Genomic DNA, 20,468 nt, shown 5'->3' with positions numbered 1-20,468 from the left:
GAGAATAACAGTGTCTTTTTAAAAATATATACACAAAGAAGTAAAACACTGAAATACAGCACTCAATCCCCTTAACTTATTATTATTGTAATGCCCCTAGTGGTATTTATGTTCTGCTCAGGCAAGATCTTTGAACTTACCTCTAAAATAGCCTGTTTTTTTAGATTACAATTATTTAGCATGCAGCTCTTTAATCCTGTACTTTCTAGCATGGTCCTCTCATCTCATATTTGGTGATCATCACTTAGGCCTTCCTGTCCTGTGCCTCCTCGTGGTCCACATTTTCATCATGTAATTATGAAACATTGCCATTAGTAGGCTAAAATACGAGTCTGATTAATTAATCAATTCGTCTACACAATGTCATGTCATCTTTATTACAGTGCAACGTTTATCACTTTATCACAGTGCACCATTTTGAATAAAATAATGAATGTGATGCATTACTTCCATCATTCATTCTTCTTGCTAAAACGAAATGTGAGAAATTAACTATCAGCAGACATGTAGCTTAGTTTGTCTAATGCCTACTAAAAAATGTTAACCTATAGGCTAGGCTATGTGATAACGGGCTGCTTCTCTGCAAGCTATCTGTCTGATTATTTAGGCTAAACGTGGCAAACTCACCCTGGATTTATGAAGATTTTAATTCATTTCATAAAACTTGATGATGATCGTTCGTTTGTTATACATCACAAACTCACCTTTTCCGACAACGTTGAGTCGTCTCATATGACAACCGCGACAATGTCCTTCTAGGGCCGCTTATGCAGGCTCAGCTCAGGTGCCGGTCGCGTGCAGCGCTGCAGCCACGTAAACAGAGTTTGCCCTTCCCCTACTGACTTTCACTTTCGGTCCCCGAATGGAAGTGAATGAGGCTTTGTGATTTTTTTTATCTAGGCCTACGTGAAATTCTGCATCCATTGTACGATGTATTTATTTATTTTCCCCATTGGAAGGGCAACATGAGTCAAGAAGGGCATATGCACGTCCCTGCTCAAAGGGGAACTGCAAACATTCAGATTGAAGCCCACCATAGGCCTTTATCACGGCAGCTGAAGCAGGGCTGTTCACTTTCCTGTTAGCAGGCAAACCACAGGTGTTCCTAAAAACATTAACGAGGCCTCTGGTTGAAGTAACTGTGGCCGAATCTGACACTTAATTAGAAACACCTGTGCTCACACAGGAGCAGGGCTGTTCACTTCCTACTTCGGTTGCCGTGATAAAGGCCTATTGAGAAGAGAAAAACTCAGGGAACCCAAGAGCTATACAATATTTGGTGGCATTCTGTTTTGCATAGTTGTGATTTCTGAAAGTGAACCTTTACATGATATACCTGTCTTAAACTGTCTTTTGTTGCTTGTGAAATACATATAATACACATTTTTGTATTAACAGATTGTTTTGTGGTGTTATTTATCATATGGCGTGACACCATATCATTTGGTGTGACATCAAGAAATTATGAAAATAAAAAGGCTTTTGGGGTCTAAATCATACAAATCTCAATGGAACAGATAGAAAAATAGGGTCAGCAAAGGTCACAAGCATTTTCTTTCTTTTATATCAAGGTATGTCAAAATGAATATGACGTTTATTGAAAGATTGAGGACATATGCCTTACTCTGTGTATTGATGAAGAAATATACTGTAAAATGTAATAAATTTGCACAAGGAAATGCTAGATCTTGATGAAGTAATGATAGAAGATTATAATACATTGCTCACATTAAAAACAAAATACCACATTATAATTTTACAAACAATAACTTTCATGTCACACCATATGACAATTTTAGTCACTACCACAACTAATTAGTGAATAAATATGAATTTCAACACAAAATCTAAAAGACCATACATATTTTTGGGAATGGAAGGATCAGTACAACAGGACTAAGTGATTTCCATGCCTAATATCTGATTTTATTTTTTTCAAAAACTTTTTTTCGGCCTAAAACGTCAACCACCCAAAACCGGATTACTCTGGAATGGCTATAACTGTACAGGGGAATGCTTTACACCTTTGTATTCGGTAAGGTCTGCTGTTTCTTCTAATATATGGTTTGTCATGTGTTTGGGAAAAATGTGTGAAGTATTCCACCGAGATGAATGGGTAGGGAGATGGGCGCAGAATGTAACATGATAAATTAAAGTTACTTTTCTCGCGAACCGTTACTTTTCTCGCGAACCAATTTTATTTATATCTTATTTTTTAAAATTCCCTACTGATAGGTGTTCTATATATATATATATATATATATGGGTAGTATTTAAACTTCGTGAGCCAGAATCTAACTGACAACTAGCATAGCAACCTGCTAACAAGGATTGCATTGATTAAGGTTAGGGTTGAAGTTGTCAACCAAATACTGTAAAATAGCTTGTTTACAGTCTATGTTGTCAACATGATGAATAAGTGTTACGGTATTTAAGGGGGTTTGGGGGGTTTCCCCACAACTTATTTTTATAAATTCCCTACTGATAGGTAGCGCTAGCTACTAGCTAGTGGATCCTTCGTGAGCCACAACCAAACTGACAACTAGCATAGCAACCTGTAGTGCTAGCTAGATAACAGGGATAGCATTAAGGTAATTAGGTTATCAGGGTAATATAAAATTGAACTGCCATAATTTATTAGGAGTTTAGGACTGTATATTTGCTGCAGGCTTAAAACATGGCATGGTCAGACATTTAGGTGGGATATTTTATAATTTCTGGCTGATACTAGTGATAGAAGCCCATCAGTTTTGTCTTTTGATTTTTTTACTTTCTCATTCGATTTAGCCAGAGGCAGCAACTGTCAATCAGGCATAACCCCAGCCAATCACAGACAGAGTAGGGCGTATTCTCATGCATATCCCAGCCAATCACAGACAGAGTAGGGCGGTATTGGCCAATCACAGTCTTCTGCTACCACCCTACAAAAAAAATTTTCACAGGACCCCGCCTCCGGGTAAGGTGGGACGGGCCTCTCCCACGGCACAAGGCCGGAGGAGCTAAGATCATGCAAACGGTAGAGGTGGATTTTAACGTTCGTTGTCATGACACAGTTCGCGTCGTTCAGTTCGCCAAGATGATTCGTTCTGAATCGTTCGTTCGTTCAGTGTGAATCATGGTACAATGCGTTCAGTGTGAATCATGGAATGCACGGTCCTCAGCTCCTCGTTCACAAACGATCGTGCAAACCAGAATCTTTGGTGCAAACGGTCAACAACACAACACAGTAATTAAAGGAAAATACATAGCTGTAACTTCATGATTATGTGTAGGCACTTTTAGACAACACAACAGCCTAGTAGTCTATAATGTATATATTTACCATGACATTAAATTGACATAATTTGAAGGTAAATAGAGTAGACTACAGTTAGATCAGCAAATTTCTTTAATAAAATGTGTTCATTCGTAAAGAAACAAGGACCCAATATGCCGACAAACGTGTGGCTTGGCAGAAATATTATATTGATGAAAAGGTTTAAAGTCCCCATTTAGGCTACAGAGCCATAATCACTCTGCTACAGCCTAGGCTCAGAGAATGTCTAATAAGGGGAGAACCTTCACTCTCGGAACTCTTCCAGTGTGGTACTGCATCTAGGGATCTAGGGAGTCCAGAATGAATGGAGGTCTATGGAGCTGTACCCCTCAAAAATTTTCTCGGGATATCATTTTTTTTTCAAGTAATTTGAATATTGTATTCGAAAGGGGAGGCAAAGACAATACACTTGGTTGAGTATTATATTTTTTAAAGTCACTTAATTGTTCTAAAAAGCCTTTCAAACGTGTCAATGACGTCATTCATTAGCATGATCATAGCATAGCATAGCATCAATGCTAGCGTGTTATGGGCAACAACGAACCAACCTGTAAGAAAACGAAAGGACATGACTCCCGGATTATTTAACTTTTGACTGATAATCCATATCCATTTTGCGAAAAATAAAATAAAATCTGAGGGTTTCAGTTGTTAAAAAGGTGAAAACAATAAATGTAGCCATGTAGCTCCATAGGACCCCATGTATTTTGGACTCGCCCGCGATCGCCATCTAGGTGAACTCTGGTGAACTGCAGCCAAATTCGGTTTGTATGGGATTAATAGAGAGTGGGGAGGCTCTCCGTAGACAGGCTCTGCTAGGCTACAAGCCAAGAACGAGTGACTGGCTGAACGGGAAGAACGACAGAGGAATGAACGAGAAGAGCTAGAATCAAACAGAGGGGGGAGCTAGCTACGAACAAAATCCTGCGTGCATGCAACTGACGTCAGCAGAACCTCAGCCTCAGTCAGCTGCGGCCCTTTACACGTCCTTTCAGCTGAGGAGCGCTTGGTGTTCAGATGTTGCCCGGGCGTCAGCTGACTTTATCCTGAAAGGTGAGTCAATATCGGTCACTTTATATATAAAAAATACCCGAGATAAAGGAACAATGTGTCAAGTAAAATGTATTAAGGACCAGGCTACTCGACAAGAAAATGCCCAGCTGTAGGCAAAAAATTACCTGTTACGATGTAGCCTAGGCCTAACCTGAGGCTTTTCTTTAGGTCAGAGATAGCCTACCACATGTGCTGGTAACCTCTTTCTTAACGCCCACGCTGGCTATGATAGACGAGAGTGGACTGTTACTTTCCAAAATAAAATTAAAGAAACAAACTGGCGTAACGTTTGTGTCCTCTCCCTGGAATTAATTAGGCTACCGAAAGACCATGCGGCCTGTCATTCACCTGCTTACAACTACGTTCCAATTATGTTGATCTCATGTAGCCTATCGACCTTAGCCTGCTCATAAAACGTGATGGTTACCAAAAATGATCATGAACTTGAACTAAGGTGGCTGATTATAACCTACTCCTGGTGTGTGCACTTCTGGTGTGTGATCTGAATGTTTCCTGGTGGTTTACAGTAGAGACCTACAGTTAAAACAACAGGATGTTTCAGCCATAGGCAATTCATGGGCTACGTCCAGTAAGAGTAGGCTAGCCTATTATCTCCAACATGCCTGTAATGATGGGCTGGGCTGGATCATGACAACCAAATTATTGAATGTGGAAAATATGTTAAGAGGAGCAAAAGACAATTTCTCCTGTTGACCACGCAACAGTGTGTGCCATTTATTCAGCACTCAGCTGCCAGTACGGGAAGGTTACTTTGGAAATGTAATTAGATACTGTTACAAGTTATCCTATTAATAATGTAATAGTGGTGTAACTTTTGATTACTTTAGGAAACCCAATATAACAAATTAGAGTTTTCCTTTAACCTTAGGCTACAATAGGCCTTAGTGATGTAGTACTCGAGTCTCGAGACCAATTTCTGCTTTCTCGGTCTCGTCTCGGACTCGTTCCTTCAAAGACTCGGTCTTGACTCGGTCTCGGACCACAGTGGGAGGAGAAAGACTCGTAATTTCAGACCGAGTCCTCGAGACCAACGCATTTTTTATGTACATATAAAAAACACACAACCCATAACAACAATAATAATAAAATGCAAAGTTGACCGGCATTATTTAAAAATGACATCCCATGGTGCAATGCAAAGATACTGCCGTCAGAGCCGTTTATTTATCTCTATGGCTCTGCTGTCGGTGAGTGTCTGTAGGTCAGCATAGTCCATATTAAGACGTTAAGACTGCTCCTCTAAACAATTCCCAATCTAGCTTAGTCTGTAGGCCTAATGGTTAATTATTAACTGGGGTGATATTAAATTATGAATATGAAAACTGACATGTTTTTATGGTCTTGGTCTCGACTCCTAAAGGACTCGGTCTCGACTCGGACTTGCTTCCTCAAAGACTCGGTCTTGACTCGGACTCGACTGTATTTGGAAACCAACAGACTCGGTCTCGACCCTTTAAAGACTCGGTCTTGACTCGGACTCGGCATAGGCGGTCTCGTCCCCATCACTAATAGGCCTATACCTCAACACTGAATGACTTTAACATCTCTTTTTGACTATGAAATCATTCTGAGATCAAACAGATTTAAAGTAGACTTTTTTTTAATGAACATTTAAACTGAACTGAATTTAAACAAACTGAACATTACCATTAAACATTGTATTCTGTGACCTATACAGTGATGGCACAGAAGAGAACCCAGGAACCTCTGGAACTGGAGCAGGAGCAGCCTGACTGCTCACTCAAGGTTTGCATTAAGGAACACAATGTTTTGTGCCTTGGAGGCAGTAAGCCGGCTGCGCCTCTCTGAAATGATCAGCCCCATTTTACTGAACACCCGTTCAGATGGCACTGAGGTCGCGACAACACACGCTCTCTCCATCACAAGACGAGTCAGCCTTGGGTATATCAGTGCCCTGTTCTTCCACCAGATCAGGGGGTTGCAGGACCTAGGGATCAGAGCCTCTTGGAGGAAGGACCGGATCTCAAGGGTCGCTTCTGTGTGAGCACTGATGTGACTCACAAGCCCTGACACCTGCTCATCAAAGTCCCCCCAGACCTGGCTCTCCTCGGTGGGTCTTGCAGCAGCTCCTTGTTCCACCACCAGAGCATCCTGCTGGGATGGACTGGTGATGTTCGCCTGTGCTGCAGCATTTGTGAGCCTTTGTATGGCCTCGTTGGCTGCCTGGTCATCAGTAAAGGCCTTTCTTTTAAACCTTGGGTCAAGGATGGAGCTTTCTGCCAATAAGGAATTAAACTCCATCCTGTGAAAGCGCCTGGCCATCTCAGAATTGAGGCTAGACAAAAGTGACAGCACCACAGGCTGGTTGAAGCGGCCGCTCCTTAGGTGGTTTGCAGTAAGCCTCTGCAGACCCCGTGCCAGCAATATGATTTTGGAGGCAGTCACATAGCTACAGAAAGGACAGAGAAAGAACACAGTTACAGTGGGTCAGACCATCTTTGTTATGTGGAGTCTGTAGCTTAATGTGTTTATTAAATAATTATGAAAATTCATGAATTAATGGTATGAATGTATTTATCTATTTAATTACTATGTAGTTATGAATGTATCTATTTATTAATTAACATGTATTTATCTATTTATTTAATTACTATGTATTCATTAAATGTATTTAATTACTATATATTCATGAATTTATATATCTATTTAATTAACATGTATTTATCTATTTATTCAAATACTATGTATGTATCTATTTATTTACCATGTATATATGTATGTATTTTAATATTTATCTGTCATTTATTTATAATGCCCCAATGAATTGAATTTTATTTTTTATATTTATATATATTTCATACCTTTCCCCACTGATCTCCACCGTCACTTCCTCGAATGGCTGCAGCACCACGCACGCCTCTTCAATGGCCTCCCACTCCTCATGAGTCAAGGTTGACATTGCTGAATTCACCAAAGCCAGGGTGGTGATGATGGCATCCCTCAGCCTTACAAAACGCTTCAGCATGTAATAGGTGGAGTTCCACCGGGTGGGGCAATCCTGCAGAACCTTCAGGTCTGGCAGACCCATTTGTGCCAGTGTGGCCCTTAATTTTTCTGCCGTCAAGGTGCTTCTATGGAAGTGCTCCACTATATTCTTTACCTTTTCCACTGTTTCTGTAATTTTTTTTGCCCCCGACAATCAAATTTAGGGTATGGGCGAAACAATGAAGGTGTTTCCATCTGCACTTCTGAATGGCCAGGGTGATGTTAGATGCCCCATCTGTCACGCAGGCGACTACCTTGTCCTCGATGTTCCACTCCCGTGTGATCCTCAGGAGATGCTCAGACAAGTTGTCAGCTGTGTGACGCTCACTGACTTTTGAGAGGGTCTTCCTACCTGGTAGGGTGTAGGAGGGATTAAGGGCTGTAGGTCCCAGATCACCATTTTTGCCAGTTGTTCATCCAGGGTTTTCTGGCGTTGTGGTGTCATCGGCCGAGACATAAACTAAGTCAGTCTAGATTGCCCCATAGCCTGCCCCATAGCCTGCCCCATAGCCTGGCCTCTACCCCTGGAGTTCCATGAAGGCGGTTGGGAAGAGGAGCCGGCATGTGACTCCTCACTGTCCTCAGGTGCATCCTCCTCTCTCCTCACATCAACCATCCGGACCCCAGGGTGTTTGGTCTTCAGGTGCCGGTGGAGGTTAGCAGTGGACCCTCCTTTGTAAGAAATTTTTGCCTTACAAATAGTACAGGTACCTATTGTACCTTCCATTTCGCTAAAATAAGTCCATACGGCACTTTTTTTCCTTCCTGACATTTTGCTGCTATCATGAAGGTCAAGATGCCTGCTCCCAGCCTTCAAAGTCAAGCTAAGAGTTCAACTAAACCAACTGGTGGGGGGTGGGGTGTTAATAAAAGTGTGAATAATAATTGCAAATACAACATTGTGTCTGCTTAATTATGTTAACATACATATGTAATGGCCTTAATGAGTTATTCAACAGTTTTATTTAATGTATGCATTAAGACATGTCCTTAAATTAATAGGTTAAGGATCAAAATGCCCCTTCCCCCATTTTAAGTTTAAGTTTTACGTAGACAAACCAAATGAAGCGGGGGGGGGGTTGATTATTGGTATCTAACATAATAGCAAGATCAAGATCATGCAAGTTGATTATCGAGGGGTAACTGAAACATAATACAAAGAAACAGAAAATACAAAGACAACATGCATTTACCATTAGACAGATATTTAATTTAAAAGGCAATATAGCAATGTAAAAATGGTATTGTTAATGTAAACCATTATCATATTTTTTATCGTACGCTCGCTCAGTGCTCATCACCAAGCCCATTTGTTTTTTTACATGGAAACGGTTGCTATGCTTTCCTGCTCCTCATTGGCTAATTCGATGAGAACGTCAAGGATCAATACAGACAAAGCATACGATTGGTTTGGCTCTCGCCTTAGGATACTGAGCCAAGGCATTCACAGCAGCACTCAAGGGGGCAGGCGAATTCCCGGAAGTAGAAGAATCGAGGCTGGAGGGCTGGAAGGGACCATAACTTCATATAACATATATGCTAAGCTTCTGTGTAATCCACATAAACACCAAAGGCAAAACAGTCCATTCATTCATAAGAAGAATGGGCTTTTTTGAAATAGCACGTAACTTCATATAACAGCAGGTTGTTTTCGCCATGCCTTTTGAGGGGAAAATATCCTCAGAACAAGCCGATATTAGACATGTACCAACCACACAGCTAAGAACCCTCCCTGAGTTTCTTTTGCCTATCATGTCCTCAAAAAAATCCTGACAGAAGAATAATTATGGCTACAAGCCAAAGCAAAACAGATGGTCACTGAGTGGGGTTGTTGCACCCTCCGTATTTTCGGAGACTGAAGGGACATGTTTTATATTAATTGAATTAAGCTTTTTGGTATCTTTACCCGCGAAGCAAATGGTTAGTGGTCATATTGATTTGTGGTATTTTTGGACTCCTGCGGAAGACCCTAATTTAGCTTTGAGAGGGTTGTTTGTAATCTCTTTGTCACGAGTCAAGTTCCCGGATGTGCCGGTCTAACGTATAACCGTATTAGATAGGAGATAACTCATAAGCAAAACCTAGCATACAAGACCGTATGTTAAGGTAAAGCATTACACAGAGGCAACCTAATAATAATAAAAAAAAGTAAACCTAATTTTTTTAAAAACGGCACTAATCATTTCAGAGGTTTTCGATGGATTGACCGTAGGTCGGATAAGTGGAAAGAAGATTAGCTTCTTCAAGGCTAACTTTTTTGTTTTGTTTTAGCATGACTGTTTCTGAAGATGATCATGTAGGCTATGGTAGCTTCAACATTAACACGACTTGGTGAGGATGATATTAATAATAATACATAAATAAATGTTTAACTTTGATGACTTTGAAGGCGAAGGAAGTGTGAGAAGAATTTCTGTGTATCTATCATATGAGTTACAAGATTCAGTTCGATGGCTAACGTCACAAAGTTAAGTGTGAGTTTGCGCAGTGGGGGGACCAACTGAAAAATCGTTCTATTTGACTCAGTGCCCTCCCATTGAAAACGACGGAGTCTGTTCGTCCATTTCTTTTACTGTCTATGGCAGCACTAGGTCAGTGTGATTCAGCGATGAACGAAAGAACGAACAAGAACTGGAAAGGCGAACTAGTTCAGGTCGTTCATTTTCATTTTAAAGAACTACTTCGTTCGCGACCGACCCACCTCTAGCAAACGGTTTCTTTTCAATCATTTTCAGCAGAGTGGGACGTATTAGGCTTATAGGTTGCCCCAGTCAGGACGAGTTATGACTCACGGTTGCTGAAAAGTTTTGAAATTTACTTTGATGATTAGTAGGTGTAAAATATTGAATAAAATGTTCTGCTGTATGACTGGCTTTATTTTAACTCTTATATTGAACTTTACAACGTGCAAATTTACAAAATTGGATCGTCTCCTAGAGGCGTCAATGAGAGAACACTTACACTTACATGATTTTGGTTTCGATTTTCTAATCGAGTAAGAGTAAGTCTTTGTGACAACACGTCATGATACATTTGATAATGTGTGACCGTTGTTTTGGTATGAAGCATCTTTTACGTAGCCTAATGAATGCGCTCTAGAAAGTGAAAGTAGCCTAACCATGGCCTAGGCTATATGCGCTCTGTGTCTGAGCTGTCTGTGCACGTCCGCAATTGATTACGTTACTCAAATGGAGAACACATCAATCCCATGGTATTTTTTGCCCTAAAATGCATGAAACATGCAAGTTCAAAATCCCGCTGGTAGCCACGTTACATCTCCGTTTCATATTTGCCTAGGCTACTAGCCTACAACTAGACTGCATCCGGCGGGAACTGCGAATATGTGCTTGCCCTGGTCCGGTCACCAACGTGACCAGACAGTGACATAGCCTACGCTATGCTGAACCTGGCTTGATCCAAGCATTCTAACAGTGCCTTTCAGTGTTGGAGCAGTGGCAATACCTCAAAAGCTCTATTCAACTATTGCCTTGCGGGGTGAATGCGGTTCGTTGGATTTTACCTGTGGCCTGCCTTCGAATTTAGCTTCTATGACTAAAATCAAATCAATAAAATAAAACAACAGCAGTGATTGGCTGCAAAAATAAATAATGTCACACGTCTTGCACCTCTCAAACTGGGCTATCAGGTAACCTAGAGAAAATTTTGAAATTATGAAATATGACTAAGGCATTAAAATGCTGCTTGTTTGTCAGGATACTTTTTCACTGATTTATTTTAAAAATATGATGTCAGACACCAAACAGGACGAGGACCACAAAAGCGTCACGTTCAAAAGTTTATTTAAGGGTTGGGGGTTACAGGGGTTCGGGTACAGGAGTTCAAGAGTCTCGCGTGTGTGTGTTCCCCAGTAGCCGAACAGCGATGGCAGGAGCTGGATGATCCGGGAAGTCCTGGGGAAACACACACACAACAGCAATTGAAACGAAGCAGCAGTACAGTCAAGGACTAGAAGCGGTTCGTAGAAAGGGACGGAAGGCAGGCCAAGATTACGGGGCTGGAGAACACAGAAGTAGTCGAAAGCGGGTCGGGATCACAGGCAAAAAAGAGTCAGCTGGCGTTTTCCAAAACAGGCAGGTAACTGGTGCTGGTTGCAGGCGATCTGACAAGTGTGGACTGAAAAGCAAGGCTTTATATACAGGGCATGATGAGTGGTGAATGCAGTGCAGCTGGTAGGTAACGAGGGTGAGGCAGAGCAGAGCAGAGCAGGAACAGGTGGAGGTCAGACTTCAATCAGCGTGTGTTACCAGGCAGAGAGAGAGCTCATGACATATGAGCTATGAGTGTGAATGTTATATATTCCATCCCTTAATTCTGTTTTACTGGTTTATTTGACAAATAATCTATATGGATTTGCTGTATAAAGACCTTATGTCTGTTTGGGATTGTTTTGAGAGCCTATTGATGTATCTCAGAATAAAGGAATGTCCACAACATTAGTGATGTTTTTTTGTGTGTGTGAATGTATTTTACTTAACTCATTGAATGTAGCTGGATACTCATGAACGCATGTCTCTAATAGCCACAATAGGAGTAATTTTAGCAACACCGTATTTTGTGTGGCCCATAACGACCCAGTGGATCATGAAAATGTGCCAAAATTCACATTCCTTGCTTGTTGTTGGTACATTAATCCCCTTCAGATTGCCACTTATCTGAGATGTAAGAGTTCAGTATAGGTTTAAGGTCTGGGGCAGGGATTTGACATTCTGTGACTTCTTCATTGAGGGCAGTGTTTCCCCTACAATGTATTCATCAGCGGCGCAGCGCCGCTCCTGGAATTCAAGCGCCACTGCAAAAAAGTTGCCTAATTAAAAAGAAAACTAAAAAAAACACGCAAGTGAACTTCAGGAACAGCTGCCGTTCGTTCAGGTTTGATGTCAACAAATAATAGTAGGCTAACGTTGAAGGCGCAGTCAGGGATTCCACAGGAGATCATGCTTGTTTGTGTTTATGTTTAAGTTTATTAGCAGATGCAATTTTGTGCAAAAAAACGTAGCCTAAATTATGTTAACCAAGGAACCAAATTAAACACGCCAGCGAGGTAGCTCGCCCCTACCTTCAGTAGCCTATTCCCAGATAAATTCCACGCATTGCTTCGTTTTTGTTTGTGATACAGGCAATGCTTTCAAGCCCTGTGTTGCTAAAATACCTAGGCTGTGAAACTAAGGTCTAGCTAGCCTATTGGTGGGTTTAATAGGATACGCAAACCATTTACATCACCAAAGCTTTTTGAGCATTTATTTTACCAAATGACATGGAAAACATAATTCATTTCATCCACATATTCTTATGCACCATGCACAACAACGCTACTAAATTAGCTTAAAACCGTGAGAATCAAGCAAGCCCCACGGGCCGTCACGGCCTTAAAGTGACAGGCACTCAATTCGACTTGCATAGCACCAATACAGTGTAATGACATGAAAGAGAACTCTATATAGTTTATACAATGCTGTGCAAAAGTTAATAAAAAAAAAATAGGACATCAATTATTTTTGAATGTATCATGTATCATAAATAATTCTAAATAGTAATAGTTTGTACAGTGGCCTACAGTGTACAGTTGTACAGTGGCTAATTACTAATAATGTAAATGAAAAAGGTGAAAGAAAAACATGAATAATCCTGTTCAAGTACTGCAATAATCATGCTTTGTAAATGTTTGTGTTGATGGTTATGTCATAATTTGTAACACTCAATCTGAGTGGGGGGTTCCTACGATCAACAGCACCGCTGCTGGAAAAATTTCTAGGGGAAACACTGGAGGGCTTGCTTAGCAGCACTGTCCGCTTTCTCATTTCCCCTCAGACCAACATGGCCTGGGACCCAGCAAAAACTACACTCAAGTTCTGGTTCTTTAGGCGTTCTAGTTGATCAAGCTCAGCTTTGGTTGTACTTTTTGCGTGACATTAAAGCCTACTGGAAATATTTTTAATTGCAATTTAATTGAATGCAATTTACTTTTACGATTAAATAAAATTACTTTATCCCTCTCACCCATAGTTTTCTATTTATTTACAAATGTACAGAGGACTACTGTAATTACATTTATACATAGTTATTCTACTGATCTTTATACTATTCATCCTGCACATAGACTTATTCTTACTTCTCTTATAATGTTGTTTCTGCACTACAATGACACTGTTTCCACACTGCACATAGCTGTATGTTATGTACAGTATCTGTTATATATTTGTCATATTGAATATCCATATTTATTCTGTTTTATTATATTCTGTTAATACACTGCATATATCTATATTATTATTTCTACTATTATAATGTTACTGCTACATCTACATACATTATTCTACTTATTGTATGAGATAACTGCTAATACACTGCACATATTTATATTTAATTCATATTACTCTAAACCACCTTCTGTAAATCAACTGTATACTACTGTCTACATTGCACTATATTTCTTGACCTGTCTCTGTATATTTCATCACCTTTCTATACTTTGCATCACATTGCATGCATACTGTAGCTACATGAATCCCAGCTAAGATCCTTGGTTGCTATGAAGGCCAGTCGTTCTAAATGGATGGTTGCTATGGCCAAAGGCCAGTTATCTCTGCCGTTGTCAAGCGGGCATATCCTAACTTTATCTTATTTTAAACATCTCTATTTTACTTAGCCTACTTCCATACAGTGAGTCCCATTGAGAAGTGGCCACTTCATTCGCGCTTACCGTGATTCACGCAGCAACATTATTAAATTAATCTGTCACCATACTGTATGCCTATGCCAACGTTTGCAAAGAGGAGAATCTTTTAACTTTATTCATAATGAAACGTTACATTTAATGTGCATGTAAACAATGAGTAGGCTAGTTTTGGTTGTTGTTGGTGGTGTTACTGCATCCCTTAGGCCTACAATGCAAAATTGTTCCCTCGTGATTGTTAGACGCATTTCAAAACATCGCGACGTGAAATGCCACCACAAAACATTGTTTGTGAATCGGTCTTATTAGGAGTCCTCGCTTAAGCTGTCACAGACTCAGGCGCTACTTTTAGGGCTAAAATGCTTCCTGAATTACTCTTAGTAAAAAAAAATAGTAGGAGTCCTAAAGTTACGAGTGACGAAGTTATGAGTACAAGCATCTCATATCAAACTAGAAAAGCATTTCCTGAAGGAAATACAGTGCATGAAAATGCAAAAAATATGATGTAAAATATCATACAGAGTAAAAACAAACTATATTGGTTGCTAGGTAGATGAGGTTTAATATAGTTGGAATGACTGAACAGTTAAATAGGTGGATAATTTAAATGGTTAAATTATTTAGGTAGATAATTGGTGATAACTGACAGTTGGAATGGCTCTAATATTTGCTAGCAGTTATGCTAACTATGGTATCAAAGATAATATTGTTAACTAAGTTACTTAACTTAGTTAACTAATATTTTGTTTTTTTTTAGCAGTTATGCTAACTATGCTTTCCAAAATTTAACATGCTAACTATCTTAACCATGTTACTTAGCAAACTTAGCTAATCATTTTTAACAGTTATGCTAACTATCTTTAGCATGCTAACTATGTTAACCATGTTACTTAGCTAACTTAGCTAATCATTTTTAGCAGTTTTCTTAAAAAATGCTAACTAGCATCTTAACTATCTTAACCATGTTACTTAGCTAATCATTTTTTAACAGTTATGCTAACTAGCATGCTAACATGCTAGCATGCTAACTATGCTAACCATATTACTTAGCTAACTTAGCTAATCATTTTTAGCGGTTTTGTTAAAAAAATGCTAACTAGCATCTTAACTATCTTAACCATGTTATAGCTAACTTAGCTAATCATTTTTAACAGTTATGCTAACATGCAGCATGCTAGCATGCTAACTATGCTAACCATGTTACTTAGCTAACTTAGCTAACTAGCTACAGTGGTAGGAGTCATAGTTGATGACAAGTAGACAAACAGTTACAATGGCTGAACAGTTGAAAAGTTCAGTAGTTTAAAGGGTTAAATTGTTTAACAGTGAAATATTGTAGTGAGGACTTTTATTTTGAAACAGTTTTGGCAGAGAAGCAGTTGAATAGGGTGTGTAGTCTTAATAGGGCCAGTTTGTATGCTTAAAGCCTGAGACTGGCAGTTGATGCAGGTGGCCGAACACCTGCCATAGGATTCTAATTGCTTACTTGGCTCTATTGTGATGTCATCAGCCCATGTTAAGTCTATGGGGAAATTTTGACTAGTTTTTTAATTAATAGTTTAAAAAGTATAAAAGTTACAAAGTTGAAAAAATACAAAGCCCACATGTCCTAAAAGTAAGACCTACATTAACATAGTTTGAATGAAGTTTCTCGTTAAAGCGGTTTAAGCTGCATTAACTGGGCGTTAGAAGAAGAAGAATAAGAAGAAGAAGAACTAGAAAAGCATTTCCTGAAGGAAATACAGTGCATGAAAATGCAAAAATATGATGTCAAATATCATACAGAGTAAAAACAAACTATATTGGTTGCTAGGTAGATGAGGTTTAATATAGTTGGAATGACTCAACAGTTAAATAGGTGAATAGTTTATATAGGTAAAATAATTTACTTGGTAGATAAGGTTTAATATAGTTGGAATGATTGAGCGGTTAAATAAGTGGATAGTTTAAATGGTTAAATTATTTAGGTAGATAGTTGGCGATAACTGACACTTGGAATGGCTCTAATGTTTGCTAGCAGTTATGCTAACTATATTAACAAAGATAATAATGTTAACCAAGTTACTATGCTAACTAGCATCTTAACAATGTTAAAATCTTAAGTATGCTAACCATGTGACTTAGTTAACAGGTAATTATTTTTAGCAGTTATGCTAACTAAGCATGTTAACATGCTAATTATCTTAACCATATTCTTAGCTGACTTAGCTAATCATTTTAACCCAGTTTTGCAAAAATCTAACTAGCATCTTAACATGTTAGCATGCTAGCATGTTAACATGCTAACTATCTTAACCATGTGACTTAGCTAATCATTTTAAGCAGTTTTGCTAAAATGCTTAATCCAACATGCTTAACTATGTTAACCATGTGACTTAGCTAACTTAGCTAATCACTTTTAGCAGTTTTCCTAAAAATTAACTAGCATGCTAACTATCTAACCATGTTACTTATGCTAACTTAGCTAATCAGCTTTTTTAGCAGTTTTGTTAAAAATGCTAACTAGCATGTTAACCTAGCTAACTATCTAACCATGTGACTTAGCTAACTTAGATAATCATTTTAAAGGGTTTTCTTAACAAAAATCTTGAGTAAGCTTTATCTTAACATGCTAGCATGCTTAACTATCTTAACCATGTGACAGCTAACTTAGCTAACTAGCTACAGTGGGTAGGAGTCATAGTTGATGACAAGTAACAGTTACAATGGCTGAACAGTTAAAAAGTTCAGTAGTTTAAAAGCGTTAAATTGTTTAACAGTGAAATATTGTAGTGAGGACTTTTATTTTGAAACAGTTTTTGGCAGAGGAAGCAGTTGAACAGGATGTGTAGTCTTAATAGGGCCAGTTTGTATGCTACAGTGCATGAAAATGCAAAAAATATGATGTCAAATATACAGAGTAAAAACAAACTATATTGGTTGCTAGGGTAGATGAGGTTTAATATAGTTGAATGACTCAACAGTTAAATAGGTGAATAGTTTATATAGGTAAATAATCTACTTGGTGGTGATAAGGTTTTTAATATAGTTGGAATGATTGAACGGCTAAATAGTGGATAGTTTAAATGGTTAAAATTATTTAGGTAGATAGTTGGCCGATAACTGACACTTGAATGCCTCTAATGTTTGCTAGCAGTTAATGCTAACTATATTAACAAAGATAATAACGACAACCTGTTACTATGCTAATTAAAGAGCAACAATGTTAAATCTAAGTATCTTAACCATGTGACTTAGTTAACTTAGGTAATTATTTTTAGCAGTTATGCTAATCCAGCATGTTAACATGCAATTATCTTAATCCATGTTACTTAGCTGATTTGGCTAATCATTTTAAGGAGTTTTGCTAAAAAATAACTAGCATGCTAACATGTTAGCATGCTAGCATGTTAGCATAATAACTATGCTAACCATGTGACTTAGCCAATTTTAAAAAGCAGTTTTGCTTAAAATGCTAACTAGCATGCTAACTATGTTAACCATATGACTTAGCTAACTTAGCTAATCACTTTAGCAGTTTTTCCTAAAATTTAACTAGCATGCTTCAAACTTACGCCAACATTTATTTAGCTAACTTAGCTAATCATTTTTTAGCAGTTTTGTTAAAAATGCTAAGCTAGCATGCTAACCTGCTAATCATGCTAACCATGTGACTTAGCTAACTTAGATAATCATTTTTTAAGCAGTTTGCTAAAAATCTTGGTGTATCTTAACATGCTAGCATGCTAACTATGCTAACCATGTGACAGCTAACTTAGCTAACTAGCTGGCATTGAATAGGGGTCATAGTTGATGACAAGTAACAAGTTACAATGGCTGAACAGTTAAAAAGTTCAGTAGTTTAAAAGCGTTAAATTGTTTAACAGTGAAAAATATTGAGGACTTTTATTTTTGAAACAGTTTTGGCAGAGGAAGCAGTTGAACAGGATGTGTAGTCTTAATAGGGCCAGTTTGTATGCTTACCCTCTATGCCCGTAAGTGACCGATGAAGGCGGCCGCTCTGTATTCTCCCTGTGCTTGACGTGCCGCAAGTCTTAAAAGACATCTGCTACAGTATAACCTTCATACATGACACATAATACAGCGTTAGTGGATAAATAAACACCAGACTTTTATTTTGACATTAATTTAAATGGCTAGGTAGTCGCTATTGACATTTCTCCGGGATTTTGAGTTTAGCCTGTTGACTGACCGCTGAGGACTTACGATTGCCTCTGGAGTTATGGCTTCTAACAAGCGTCCCGTCTTTTTTTCATTAGATGAGATGGTATTGATGTGCATCCACCATGTTTTGATGTAGTGTGATCATATTGATGTGAAAATGACAAAATAAAAACATGAAAGTATGTAATAAATTTAACGTTAGCATCCTCCGCTTGTCATGACTCGACTTAGCTGCCTCCTCTGGCATAAAAAAATTGGCATGGCTGTCACTTTGTGAAAGTCAGTTTGAGTTTAGCTAGCACCAGCAAAAATAGGCATAATGAATTCAATGATGGGTCATGGCCTAATTAACAATAAAGTTTATGATAAAACCCATGCCAGGTTTATTTGCAGTTATATCTTAACACATAACATTAACATTACCCTTTCTGGCATACAGTAAAAGCTAACATTATCGCTATCCCACTTACAGATAGTTATTGCAAACTACTACTTATGTATGTCTCTCTAAATGAGTTTTGTTGACTAATAAACAAAGCGGGAACCACCGTTGTGTTTCTGCTTATGGATGTCAGGAAAATGTATTTGTATACAAGTAGGCCAATGTCTTCGTCATCTTCGTGATTAAAAAAGCCTGCTAATTTGCTACCTTCACTGATGTAACGCTAACGCAGGTCTGAGACTCGTAATGTTAGCACAGGATAGGAGGTTGAAGGTTAGTGAACAGTGCAACAGGTTCATTATCATCAACTGATCAAGTTTAGATAAATTATATAACATGATGTGCATATAAAACAAAAACGTAAATCCATGTCCGGGATTAACAGTCCCTCATTGTTATGACATGCTTATCAAATGAGTCCGCGATTTCCTGCAGCTATGCTTCATGCCTCGTTAGTTCATATCCTCATCATTTTTTAGCTGTAAGGCTCAATTTCGTCCAGCTAAAATCCCCAAATAAGCCCAAGATATGCCAGTCTATTTCAATGAAATCAGTACTCATATAGCATCTTGTTTCCCAGCTTCTAACAGAAATATGTGAACCATATTTATAACTTTTGTTAGTGAAAACTTTAGGACTGTAAGTGAGTAGGCCTATGGCTGTCTATGGGAAACATGAATATATATATTTTTAATGGATCATATATCATTTGAAAGAGCAATTTCTAAATCTTTAAACTGAAAGAAACTTACAATGGACACTTTTCATTGATTTTTTAGTTATTCTTGGTTATTTTGAAATGTTTCTCAAATTGCCCTTTTTCTCCAAATTCCCAGGAATCTGGGCATTGTTGTAGAATTCCACTGGGGTATAGAGGGTTAAAGCCTGAGACTGGCAGTTGGTCCAGGTGGCCCGAACACCTGCCATAGGATTCTAATTGCTTTAACGGCTCTATTGTGATGTCATCAGCCCATGTTAAGTCTATGGGGAAATTTTGACTAGTTTTAATTAATAGTTTAAAAAAGTATAAAAGTTACAAAAGTTGAAAAATACAAAGCCCACATGTCCTAAGTAAGACCTAATGAACATAGTTTGAATGAAGTTTCTCACGTTGGCGGTTTAAGCTGCATTAACTGCGTTAGGAAGAAGAAGAATAAGAAGAAGAAGAACTGAAAAGCATTTCCTGAAGGAAATACAGTGCATGAAAATGCAAAAAAATATGATGTCAAATATCATACAGAGTAAAAACAAACTATATTGGTTGCTAGGTAGATGAGGTTTAATATAGTTGGAATGACTCAACAGTTAAATAGGTGAATAGTTTATATAGGTAAATAATTTACTTGGTAGATAAGGTTTAATATAGTTGGAATGATTGAGCGGTTAAATAAGTGGATAGTTTAAATGGTTAAATTATTTTAGATAGTTGACGATAACTGACACTTGGAATGGCTCTAATGTTTGCTAGCAGTTATGCTAACTATATTAACAAAGATAATAATGTTAACAAGTTACTATGCTAACTAGCATCTTTTAACAATGTTAAAATGCTAAGTATGCTAACCATGTGACTTAGTTAACTTAGGTAATTATTTTTAGCAGTTATGCTAACTAAAGATGTTAACATACTAATTATCTTAACCATGTTACTTTTAGCTGACTTAGCTAATCATTTTAGTAGTTTTTAAAAATCTAACATAGCATGCTAACATGTTACATGCTAACTATGCTAACCATGTGACTTAGCTAATCATTTTAAAGCAGTTTCTTTA

This window comes from Alosa alosa, chromosome 6 (assembly GCF_017589495.1).
Source record: "Alosa alosa isolate M-15738 ecotype Scorff River chromosome 6, AALO_Geno_1.1, whole genome shotgun sequence".
Taxonomy (NCBI): domain Eukaryota; kingdom Metazoa; phylum Chordata; class Actinopteri; order Clupeiformes; family Clupeidae; genus Alosa; species Alosa alosa.
The sequence above is the reverse complement of the archived record's forward strand: the minus strand, read 5'-3'. Positions refer to the sequence as shown.